The sequence below is a fragment of the Bubalus kerabau genome, chromosome 6 (assembly GCF_029407905.1).
Source record: "Bubalus kerabau isolate K-KA32 ecotype Philippines breed swamp buffalo chromosome 6, PCC_UOA_SB_1v2, whole genome shotgun sequence".
NCBI classification, from domain to species: domain Eukaryota; kingdom Metazoa; phylum Chordata; class Mammalia; order Artiodactyla; family Bovidae; genus Bubalus; species Bubalus kerabau.
Genome location: NC_073629.1, coordinates 73,540,906 through 73,554,329, shown reverse-complemented (window position 1 = coordinate 73,554,329; position 13,424 = coordinate 73,540,906). Strand labels below are relative to the sequence as shown.

Genomic DNA, 13,424 nt, shown 5'->3' with positions numbered 1-13,424 from the left:
TAATTATAGGTGTGATAGAAATTAATTGGCAAAAAAAATATTTTGGAAAATGTTATGTCAATGTATTTAAGAACCTAGGCAACATGCTATGTGTTGGAAACATTTACTCAAAAAACTTACTCAAAAATTAGAACTTTTATAATATTCATGTAATTATTAAGGAAACAAACCACTGGTTAAAAAAAAAAAAAAAAAAAATCATGCCCTAAAGACCATCAGGCTCAGGTTTTACTGGAAAATTCTTCCAGTTATTTGAAGAACTGATAATCTAATGTTAAATTCTTTCAAAGACGAGAAGTAAAGAAAAGACTCTATTCTCATTCACTGATATAACTATGCTGCTGCTGCTGATACTGCTGCTAAGTCGCTTCAGGCGTGTCCGACTCTATGCGACCCCATAGATGGCAGCCTACCAGGCTCCCCCGTCCCTGGGATTCTCCAGGCAAGAACACTGGAGTGGGTTGCCATTTCCTTCTCCAATGCATGAAAGTGAAAAGTGAAAGGGAAGTCGTTCAGTCATGCCCGACTCTTAGCGACCCCATGGACTGCAGCCTACCAGGCTCCTCCGTCCATGGGATTTTCCAGGCAAGAGTACTGGAGTGGGGTGCCATTGCCTTATATAACTATGCACTGGATACCAAAACCAGACAAACAAACTCTCAGACTATAAAATTAAAGCCAAATTTCATAATGCATGCACACACTCATACTAAGTCTCTTCAGTAGTGTCCAACTCTTTGCAACACCATGGGTTGTAGCCTACCAGGCTCCTCTGTCAATGGGATTCTTCTGGCAAGAATACTGGAGTGGGTTGCCATGCCCTTCTCCAAAGAATCTTCCTGACCTAGGAATCGAACCGGCATCCTTTATGAATCCTGATAGGCAAGTGGGTTCTTTATACCACCAGCGCCACCTGGGAAGCCCAAATTTCATAAATATGAAAGTAAGTATTTAAAAGTAAACTGAAATTAACAGCTTATAAAAAAGAATCATGCCTTCTGACCACATTGTTATTTAAGGATTTAATTACTTTGATAATAGATTTTTTCTTTATTTTTAATTGAAAGATACTTGCTTTACAGTATTGTGTTGGTTTCTACAAAACATCAACATGAATCTGCCATAGATTTACAGATGTCCTCTCCCACTTGAATATCCGTCCCACCTCCCTCCCCTCTAGGTTGTTACTAACTCTCATATCCCAGTGGATGACAATACATTCAATAAAATTTATATCTATTTTTTAAAACCTTTAAAAACTGAAAAAAAGCTTACATGTGTAAAGTCTAATAGTATTGTCAGTAATGAAAGGTTAATAGTACTGTCAATAATGAAAAACTGAATTATTTCCTTTATAACTTGACACAGATATTTGCTACAATCAAATCTTTTTTAAAATCTAACAAAAATTTTAGCCAGTACAATGTGACAAGAGAAATAAGAAGTATAAATTGTTAAAGAAGTATCCAAATTATCATTATTCATAGAGATGAGTATCTACATGGAGGTACCAGAAGAATTTTATAATTTGTATTTAAATTCAATAATTACTTCATATGGAGGTATCAGAAAAATTTTACAATTCGTAATTAAATTCAATAATTACTTCCCAAGGTTGCTGTTTATAAAAATCAACATGATTGAAAAAATTGCATTTTTACATACTAGTAATTTTTTTAATTATTTAATTTTAAAAAGATAAACAACAAAATTTCAGGGTATCTAAGGATAAATTTGACAAGGCAACATTTAAAAATTAACATGTTAAGGGTTTTGAACAAAGCAAAGATAAGAAATTCATTGAATTTGAAAAATTCTTAAGATATGACAATTTCTCAGTTCAGTTCAGTCGCTCAGTCCTGTCCGACTCTTCGCTACCCCATGAACCGCAGCACGCCAGGCCTCCCTGTCCATCACCAACTCCCAGAGTCCACCCAAACCCACATCCATTGAGTCGATGATACCATCCAACCATCTCAACCTCTGTCGTGCCCTTCTCCTCCTGCCCTCAGAAAAGACAATTTCTAAGGTCTTTTAATTTTATTGTTTTTAAAGTTGCCAAAGACTTGTGATATAAAACAATGGAAAGACTCACACAGTAAGAATAAAATATTTACATATCCTACTCCTTTCTAAGTCATCTCATTTTAGTCCAACGAAATATCCCAAGTAATAAAAACACCTGAAGGATAAAATATGTACCTATCCAAATCATTTTAATTAAAGGGTATTCCATTCTCTCTGTTCATTGCATTTCAGTGTCATCTTCGTCATTTCTGTGACAGAAGTTTTTGAAAAGAAACTGACATAACTGCCAGCGTCTTCTCTATTGGATTTTTACTGTCATTGGATTTTTATTTACTGTTAATGGATTTTTACTGGCACTGTGCTGGCAATGGCACTGGTGGCACTGGAACCTGAGCGGACCCCTTGCCACTCGCTGATTCAAATTAAGCCCAAACCCTTTACACAAATAAAATTACCTCATTTTAATTGCTTATGTATCTGTAACCACTTAGCTAAGTGTTTACAGTTTCTCCCCACATCTATTTGTTGGATGAATCCTGAAAGCTAATTTATCAAGGGGATATTAAAAAGGCTTAGTGCTTTAAAATGCAGATGCAAATTCCCCTACATAGAGAGGCCAATAGGCCTGTTTTTGTGTAAATGAGAGTTTTGCTGCTAAATCCCCCATAATGAGATTAAAAAAAATATCTTGTAAATTAAAGCAAGGGATTTTTAAAGTTAATATAATGCTTCCCTGCTAGATTACATTCCATGTTTAAAACATTTTAATGAAAAAAATCTTAACAAACAAAACAAGAATAATAATTACTGAAATAACAAATTAAAGAGTTGAGCTACATAAAGGCTTTCGTATTCACTGGGGATCAATAAAAATTAAAGTGAAACAGAAAACACTTTAATGAACTAACAAAATAACTTAGTGGGTGTATAAGGGACTAGTAAATGCCATTATATTTTATTATGTTCTCCTATCAAATTATGCCGCACTGCTGTCTTGATACACTATATTGTTTAAACAAAAGTAATCATAGTCATAGACGATGACAGTGAACTCAACCAACTGCTTAAAACTAGGGTACATATCATTTACTTCATCATATTAAGAAAAAGCTTTAAAAGCACCATATAAACTATTTCAAAAGAAAATCACCTTTTATAACTCAGCTATTACATAAGTTATTGTCTCTTAACTCATGGAATCACTCTTGCTAAAATTTAGAATAAAATGTTTGACTTACACAGATAATTTTTCATATACAGTCATCTAGCTACATGACTTATTACTGAAGAAGGTACTAGAAATTATTTCAGAAAAATTTTATGTACTAAAGATTTTAAGCATCACATCATTCACTGTTTTCTCCATCTAAAATAAAAAGTGAAAAGTCTGTAGTGTATAGTATACATCTTCTTATGTTTCTGTGTTAGGTGAAGCAAGGGATGTAGCTTTTACTTTTGTTTACTCAATTTTAAAGGGGATTCTTCCTGTTAAAAAATATGATGAGCTATAAAATAAAATAAATAAAAATCCTTGGTAAACGGTGTCACAAAAGTATTGCAACATTTTTGAGCATAAATTATATGCCCTAGGAAAAATTATGTATCCACTGTTCCATTTGATTAGGCAATGCAAACAAATGCTTTTTTGCAAAGTTCTTAATGAGCAAATTTCCAAATAACTTTCCTCAGGTTGTTATAATTGTCACATAAAGATGTAAAAAGCCTTTCCCAGAATGTTTCCACAACCATGTAATACTTAATCAAGGTTATCACTATATTCAGCTCTGTATTTACTGTCAACGGAAAGATTCAATCATTATCATGAAATGTAAGAATGCTTCAAGCTCCCTAAACTTGACAATTGCTAATCTTTAAAATCTTTCTTTACACAAAACTTGACAGCTATAAGCTCACCTCTTGAAAAAGACAATATACATTGGTGTATTAGAATGGTAAATTCAGATTTCTGAGCATAACATGTACATTAGCATAATATAATTGCTCTTGCCTTTAGGGTAGCCAATCAGATTGTGCAAATGCACCTATTCATAGAGCTCTTGAAATGATTTGCCACTTGGGAGTTACAGTGAAACAATCCAATTTCACTTTCCCACAGATGATTTATGGTCCAAAAATCAAGAAAGTCTATTAAACTTTTAAGGAACACTTTCTAGTCGACACCAAAACATAACTCATAAAACATATTGCTAAGTTTTATGTCTCATGTAGTATAACCTTCTCACTGACCCTATCAAAAAAAAAAAAAAAAAAGACAGACACTGCTTAAATTCCACGTATTTACAACATTTTAAAAATAGGGACGTCTATACAGATACTCAGATATGCAGATGACACTACCGTTATGGCAGAAAGAGAAGAACTAAAGAGCCTATTGATGAAAGTGAAAAAGGAGAGAGAAAAGTTGGCTTAAAGCTCAACATTCAGAAAACTAAGATCATGGCATCCGGTCCCATCACTTTATGGCAAATAGATGGGGAAACAGTGGAAACAGTGGCTGACTATTTTTCTGGGCTCCAAAATCACTGCGGATGGTGATTGCAGCCATGAAATTAAAAGACGCTTGCTCCTTGGAAGGAAAGTTATGACCAACCTAGACAACATAGTAAAAAGCAGAGACATTACTTTGCCGACAAATGTCTGTCTAGTCAAGGCTATGGTTTTTCCAGTAGTCATGTATGGATATGGATGTGAGAGTTGGACTATAAAGAAAGCTGAGCACCGAAGAATTGATGCTTTTGAACTGTGGTGTTGGAGAAGACTCTTGAGAGTACCTTGGCCTGCAAGGAGATCCAACCAGTCCATCCTAAAGGAGATCAGTCCTGGATGTTCATTGGAAGGACTGATGTTGAAGCTGAAATTCCAATACTTTGGCCACCTGATGTGAAGAGCTGACTCATTTGAAAAGACCCTGATGCTAGAATGATTGAGGGCAGGAGGAGAAGGGGATGACAGAGGATGAGATGGTTGGATGGTATCACCGACACAATTGACATGGGTTTGGGTGGACTCCAGGAGTTGGTGATTGGACAGGGAGGCCTGGCGTGCTGCGATTCCATGGGGTTGCAAAGAGTCGGACACAACTGAGTGACTGAAACGGAACTGGATACAGATACTGGGGGCTTCCCAGGTGGCACTAGTGGTAAAGAATCTGCCTGCAGAAGACTTAACTGTGGGTTTGGTCCCTGGGTCAGGAAGATCCCCTAGAAGAAAGCATGGCAACCCAGTCTAGTATTCTTGGCTGGAGAATCCCATGGACTGAGGAGCCTGGGGGACTACAGTCCATAAAATCGCAGAGTTGGACACAACTGAAGCAACTTACCACCCATACAGATACTGAACTTTATACTGAACCCAAATTATCTCAGAATATTCTTACCATATTGAAGACCAGGTATTTCCAAAGTGCCTAATTAGTCACATAAAACTTATCCACAAAATGGTTTTTAACTAGCTCGATACTACTGTATCATGGTTTTAAAAGTCCTTATTAAGAAATACAGTAATTTATTGGATGAGTTAGTAAATAACTGTCTAGAGAGAACATCTCTAAGTAATGCTAATCCCTGGAAATCAAAAGTTAACAAGATATTATCAAAACTCTGAATTCACCATCAATCTCAAACCAGTCTATAGCACCAAGATAGAAAAAGTAACTGAGGGAGATAAACAAGCCCAGGTTTAAAATGAGAAAATACAGCAAAGCTCTAATTTCTGTGATCAAAATCAAAATCATAAACTGAATTTTGATTTTGATTTAGCAGCATTTGATAATATTACTGATACAAAGAAGGGTAATTTTGTCTTTCTTTGTAGTTTCTATGTAAAACATTTCCAGAAGTGACATAATTAATGCAGATAGTTCACTGGATCAACTAAAGTGCTACCCCCTTCTACCTGTGAAGTTGTTCTCATTTGACTGATTTATTATTAAGAATTGAAAGATGGGAAAGAAATGAGAATACAGCATTTTGTCTGATTGCTTTAGCATTCATTTTCCAGCTCTAGTAAATGAATTGTTAATGGCAGGCAGAAGCCAAAACTCCTGTTTCTACTTCACATCTATTGAATCCTAAGCTACTGATTCGGAGAAGGCAATGGCAAGCCACTCCAGTACTCTTGCCTAGAAAATCCCGTGGATGGAGGAGCCTGGTAGGCTGCAGTCCATGGGCTCGCTACAAGTCGGATGCGACTAACGACTTCACTTGCACTTTTCACTTTCACACAATGGAGAAGGCAATGGCAACCCACTCCAGTGTTCTTGCCTGGAGAATCCCAGGGAAGGCAGAGCCTGGTGGGCTGCCGTCTATGGGGTCGCACAGAGTCGGACACGACTGAAGCGACTTAGCAGCAGCAGCAAGCTACTGATTGGAGTTTCCTACACCAAAAAGGTATAAACACTAGTTGTCCTCCATACTGAAATTAAAATACAATTTTTAAAATGAGATTTTATGAACTAGCCCTCTCTTTTTTATACTGTTCACAGTAAAATTCCTTAAACAAACCAACAAAAAACTGGTTTCCCTTCATTTCTTTGAATTTCTCACCTCCTAATTCAATCTCAAGTCACAGATATCTGGATTCTTCTGAACTTCTTCTTCTCCTAAAATAGTTTTAAAATGGCCACCTACTGCATAAGTGCAAAAATTCTAAGAACAACAAATATTGTCCATCACCAATTCTTACTGTCACTGACTGTGACTTACAATATTGTTTACCACTTCCTCCCAGAAACCTGCTTTTCTTTTGCTTGCAATAACTTGAATTCCTGACATTTTTAGTCTCCATTTGCTTAGCCAGCTTCCTTTTTCTCTACTCACCTTTCATAGTCAGAAAGCAGCTTTATTTTTCTTTTAATTGTACATACTCTTCCTCGATTCAAAGTATAATATGTGTCTGAATGTCTGGGTTCCCACAGTTGCCAGTTTGTTTTTATCATATATTTTTTTAATTTATTTTACTGAGGTATAGTTGTTTTATAATATGTTAATGTCTGCTGTAAAGCAAAATGTTTCTCCTATATATATAAATTTTTCCTATTATTTTCCTTTATGGCTCATTATAGCATATTGAATATAGTTTCCTCTGCTATACAGTAGGACCATGGAGTTTTTATCCTATTTTAAGAAAAGTTTCACCTGATTGGTATAAGAATGAGATCTTTCTCATTTAAGAAGGGATCGACCTTTATTGGTGCCATTTTATTAATAATTTTTTCATCACATTCCTTGTAAAAAAGTGTTAGTTGCTCAGTCGTGTCCACTTCTTTGTGACCCCATGGACTGTAGCCTGCCAGGCTCCTTTGTCCATGAAATTCTCCAGGCAAATATACTGAAATAGGTAGCCTTTTCCTTCCCCAGGGAATCTTCCTGGCCTGGAAGATCAAACCTGTGTCTCCTGCATTGCAGGCATATTCTTTACCATCTGAGTCACCAGGAGGCCCAAAATACGTATATTTCTCCCCCAAAATAAACTGCAAATATGAACTTCACTGGTTGACAACTAAATAAATAAAAGGCAGAACTGAATTTAAGAATACACTTTAAACAAAATCTTAAGTCTGTCAAAATTAGCATAATTTTCAATTTTTAATAATCGCTCAAATATGGCTTTATTATTAAATATTTTTAAATTGTTAATCTGCATAAACAATCTGTAACTTGGCTTCAATTGCACCAATATGTTAAGAATTTGTGAACCTACATATCCAGCTCATATCTCCTTGTTAGTGTTAAAATCTAACTATCTCTTAGTTACTTGTTATGCAAAGTATGGTCCATGGACAGACAGCATGGCCATCTCCCAGAGACTTTAACAAACTGCAGAATTTCAGGCCACAACTCAGACTTATTGATGTAGAAAACTACTTGTGAAGAGGATCTCCTGGTCATCTGAATATACATTAAGCTTGCTTTTTCAATGATCCAACAGATGTTGGCAATTTGAACTCTGGTTTCTGTGACTATTCTAAAGCTAGCTTGAACATCTGTAAGTTCACGGTTCATGTATTGCTGAAGCCTGGCTTGGAGAATTTTGAGTATTACTTTACTAGTGTATGAGATGAGTGCAATTGTGGGGTAGTTTGAGCATTTTTTAGCACTGCCTTTCTTTGGGATTGGAATGAAAACGGACCTTTTCCAGTCCTGTGGCCACTGCTGAGTTTTCCAAATTTGCTGGCATACTGAGTGCAGCACTTTCACAGCATCATCTTCCAGGATTTGAAATAGCTCAACTGTATTCCATCACCTCCACTAGCTTTGTTCGTAGTGAGACTTTCTAAGGCCCACTTGACTTCACATTCCAGGATGTCTGGCTGTAGGTGAGTGATCACACCGTCATGATTATCTTGGTTGTGAAGCTCTTTTTTGTATAAATTTTCTGTGTATTCTTGCCACCTCTTCTTAATATCTTCTGCTTCTGTTAGGTCTGTACAATTTCTGTCCTTTATCGAGCCCATCTTTGCATGAAATATTCCCTTGGTATCTCTAGGTTTCTTGAAGAGATCTCTAGTCTTTCCCATTCTGTTGTTTTCCTCTATTTCTTTGCATTGATCGCTGAGGAAGGCTTTCTTATCTCTCCTTGCTATTCTTTGGAACTCTGCATTCAGATGCTTATATTCTTTCCTTTTCTCCTTTGCTTTTCATGTCTCTTCTTTTCACAGCTATTTGTAAGGCCTCCCCAGACAGCCATTTTGCTTTTTTGCATTTCTTTCCATGGGGATGGTCTTGATCCCTGTCTCCTGTACAATGTAACAAACCTCTGTCCATAGTTCATCAGGGACTCTATCTATCAGATCCAGTCCCTTAAATCTATTTCTCACTTCCACTGTATAATCATAAGGAATTTGATTTAGGTCATACCTGAATGGTCTAGTGGTTTTCCCTACTTTCTTCAATTTCAGTCTGAATTTGGCAATAAGGAGCTCATGATCTGAGCCACAGTCAGCTCCCAGTCTTGGTTTTGCTGACTGTATAGAGCTTCTCCATCTTTGGCTGCAAAGAATATAATCAATCTGATTTCAGTGTTGGCCATCTGGTGATGTCCATATGTAGAGTCTTCTCTTGTGTTGTTGGAAGTGGGTGCTTGCTACGACCAGTGCATTTTCTTGGCAAAACTCTATTAGTCTTTGCCCTGCTTCATTCCGTATTCCAAGGCCAAATTTGCCTGTTACTCCAGGTGTTTCTTGACTTCCTACTTTTGCATTCCAGTCCCCTATAATGAAAAGGACATATTTTTTGGGTGTTAGTTCTAAAAGGTCTTGTAGGTCTTCATAGAACCTTTCAACTTCAGCTTCTTCAGCATTACTGGTTGGGGCATAGACTTGGATTACTGTGATATTGAATGGTTTGCCTTGGAAACGAACAGAGATCATTCTGTCGTTTTTGAGATTGCATCCAATTATTGCATTTTGGATTCTTTTGTTCACCATGATGGTTACTCCATTCCTTCTAAGAGATTCCTGCCCACAGTAGTAGATATAATGGTCATCCAAGTTAAATTCACCCATACCAGTCCATTTTAGTTCGCTGATTCCTAGAATGTCAACGTTGACTCCTGTCATCTCCTGTTTGACCACTTCCAATTTGCCTTGATTCATGGACCTAACATTCTAGGTTCCTATGCAATATTGCTCTTTACAACATCACACCTAGCTTCTATCATCAGTCACATCCATAACTGAGTATTGTTTTTGCTTTGGCTCCATCCCTTCATTCTTTCTGGAGTTATTTCTCCAGTGATCTCCAGTAGCACATTGGGCACCTACTGACCTGGAGAGTTCCTCTTTCAGTATCCTATCATTTTGCCTTTTAATCCTTTTCAACAGCTTAATGATCCTCAAACTCTTCCTTCCTCTTTTTATCACAGCATAACAGTTATCTAAGCCTTTATCTCTTAACTTGGTGGTCTCTACAGCTTTCAAACTAACTCTGTCATCCTTGTTCTAATGTATTTCACATTATACTGAAATTGTTTCTAAAACTAAAAACCTTATTTTAACTCCTTTAATAAGAGGATATTACACAAAAAATATCTATTTTCACATAGGCATAATAAAATTCCCATGAAAATATATGTTATTGATCAAGAGGTCTGATAATTGAATTTAAATAAATTATGCGCTTATTCCTCTTCACCTATCAGATAAAAATCAGGCAATCTTCTATCTCCTGGTACCTACCTTTTTTCTCAACCTCTTCTACCACAAAATGCATTTCCCTGAGTACATCTCACTGGGTTTGAAGTAATTTCATGTCACTCACTATCTTTGTAAACACTAATACCTTTACCAAGAATGTTTTCTCTCACCCTTTTAAATTGGAAACATGCTTACTCAATCTCCAAGAGTCTGCTCAAATATTTCTGCCTTTGTCAATTATTTTTATCCAGATAAACTATCACTTTCTGTTTCTTATACTGTATCCTACCCTTCTCTTTACTATAGTACCTCAAAAATTGCAAGAGTTTCAATGTTTACTTCCCTTATTAAACCATGAGGTCTTTGAAGGCAAGAACTGTGTCTTATATCCCTAATAACAGCCTGATGCTCAACAAAATGTGTAAAGAAATGAATTAAATAAAATGAAATAAAAGGTTCAAAAGAATTGAGCAATCATACAAATCAAATATTGAGAACATTAAATAGTATAAATATCTCTAAAATGTTTGGGAACAATGACAATTGACTCAAATGACTGGTTAAAGAAGATATCAACCAATTATTTGAATTGATATGCAAAGATTGAATCTTAAAGTCCACAGACAAAAACTGAAAAATATAGAACAGACTAGTGAAAAAGAGAAAGGGAACAGAATAAGAAAGACATCTATTTAGAGGTGGAAAGAAGAAAAGGGAAAGGAACAGGGGCAAATTCAGTACTGCTTTGTATGCTGATCCAGATACAAGAAAAAGCAAGCAAGGGGCATGGCTAGTTAGCAGCTGGAATGGCTGTTTGAATAGGCAGTTCTGGGTCATTAAATCTGTGGCACTCATAGAATAGATCATTAACACTCTATCAAGTATCATGTGCCCATAACATAGTCATTTTGATGTATTTTTTTTTGACAAATAATTCTGCCTTCTATAGAATATAAGCTTATTTCATTAGAAAATATGATTTTTTCCATAGAAAACAATGTGCCAAGTTAAAAAAAAAATCAAATTTTATACTTTGCGCTTCAAAAGTTATATGCAACAGAATGGAAGAAAAAGTAGTATTTGAATAGTATTGGATAATTCTAAGACTAAAAACCTATTTCAAGAAATCCTCACTATTGTGCAGAAAATTGTGTTTATGCATTATCTAATTAAGGGAATAATAATATCTTAAAGAGAAATAAGTCAGAAAGTGGAAAAATAGTAACCCGATTCAGTCTTTATGCCTTATCTAATTTGGAAATTGAAAGAGGTTTATGGACAAAAAGTATGTGAAAAAATATAATTATATTTGTATTGAAAAATATAAACCTGTTATAAAAATTGTTACTGATTTTCTTCTCCCATCTGAAATAACTGTCTTAAGAAATGTTAAAAAGGAGATGAAATGTAGAGAAATGCACAAAGTTTTGCAAACAGGTAGCAAAAAATATGAAGCCAGTCCTCATATAGCTGCAAAATATGTCCAATCAGCATTCTCTATTGTTCACTTGGCACAAGTGAAAATCCGAATTGCAAAATTCTTACAGGTAAGGTCACAACTAGGAATACTACTGAACTACTATCATCTGTTTAAGGTTTATGGGGAGGCATATTCAAGACAGAATACCACACACCAATACGTGTTGTGTAAGAGTAGCATGAGAAGAAATGTAATTTTATAATTTATAATTTATAATAGTATATGATGTGTGGTTATACTTACTCATGGAGTAATAAGAGTAAGTCTATCAATTATACAAGTAAGATAAAGCCACCCTGGCTCTTCCTAAATGTAATAATTATGCTGATAAAAACTAAAGATAATTTTTTTCAAAGAAGAAAACCTAAACCACATGAGAACACTAGCTAAACCAAATGTAATTCGAGTTGATGAAATTGTCACATCATTGGGTTAACACTCCATACCTTGGAAAGAATGACAAGTATTTTACCATTCACTGTAATCATACAATAGTGTCTGAGAATTCTACACATTTTCCTGGGAAGGAAGACACTGAGCTCAGGCATAGGAAGAACAGCAAAAGAAGAAAAGAGACACTTGATGTAGTACTCCTAAAACAATCATATTTTATGCACTATTTCTTAAAATTGTCTTAAAGTTTTCTATTGCATGCTTGTTTTCTATTGTTTACATGAAGCTTTAACCACCCTAAAAGGTTTTCCTATTTAATTACTAGGATAATCAGTTCTTTGAGAAGTAGGAGAAAGAAAAATGGCACCTTGAGGCTGCCTTGAAATTAAATCTCCCCTGGGCCTTAAGCCCGAGTACAACAGGTAGTTTACTTCAGTTCACCATAGTTATTGAAAGACCCACCATAAAAACCATCTTTGACTTATAGCAGTGGTTTAAAAACTGTGTTTCAGGACTTCCCTGGTGGTCTAATGGTTAAGAATCCACCTTGCAATGCAGGGGACATGGGTTGGGTTTGATCCCTGGCCTGGGAACCAAGATCCCGCATACCAAGGAGCAACTAAGATTGAACAGCACAACTACTGAGCCCCGCACTACAGAGCTGCTGTGCCACAACCAGAGTCCCTGTGCTGCAACGGAAGATCCCGCCTGACACAACGAAGGTCCCACAAGCCGCACTTAAGAGTCAACACAGTCAAATAAATATTTTTAAAATCATGTTTCAAGAAATTCAAAGTGTCCATGGAGTTACCTTGAAGGCCACTTGTTACAAGGAAAATGTGGCAGTAAGATGAATCTGAGGCCAAGAAGCCAAACAGAGAGGTATCCTTTATATTCAACCCTACTTTATTCAGGAGCTATTCTGCTTGTAATTGTATTGGATATTGAAATTCAACGTAGGATTTTGCTTGAAAATGAAATGCTTTTCTGCCTTAAACACTGTCATTAGCATTACCTCCTTAAAATTGACTTCCAAAAATGACAAGTTAAGGGCAGGAAAATATATTCACATTGTCACCAGCTTCACAGTTACTGAGTAGCAAAATGGGAAAGACTTAAATCTAAGAGTGTCACAAAGTATTGCCAAGTATTATAGACAGGAAGAGGGGAAGAGATTGTAAAATGTATCCTGTGAAATCTGTCCTTTCAGATGAGAACATTGAGGTCCAGACAGGTACTGGGACCAGTTAACGTGAGTCAGAGACGCTGCAGAATACAAAAATAACCAGAAAAGGGCAGATGAGATCTAAATGGAAGAGGGCTGAGGCTATAACTGCCTCAGCATGTCATGTTTTCCACCACTGGCAA

At 36.1% G+C, this 13,424-nt stretch overlaps 1 protein-coding gene and 1 long non-coding RNA gene across 4 annotated transcripts in view; both read right to left on the bottom strand.

Annotated features, from left to right (window-relative positions):
* The window catches only part of NEGR1 (neuronal growth regulator 1), a 1,047,432-nt gene that overhangs the window by 732,147 nt on the left and 301,861 nt on the right, over window positions 1-13,424 (bottom strand). The gene's annotated exons all lie outside the window — the stretch shown is intronic.
* The window catches only part of LOC129655271 (uncharacterized), a 42,390-nt gene continuing 36,581 nt past the window's right edge, over window positions 7,616-13,424 (bottom strand). The window contains exon 2 of the long non-coding RNA XR_008715859.1: window positions 7,616-9,258. This is a non-coding gene — a long non-coding RNA (uncharacterized LOC129655271). The remainder of the gene's footprint in view (window positions 9,259-13,424) is intronic.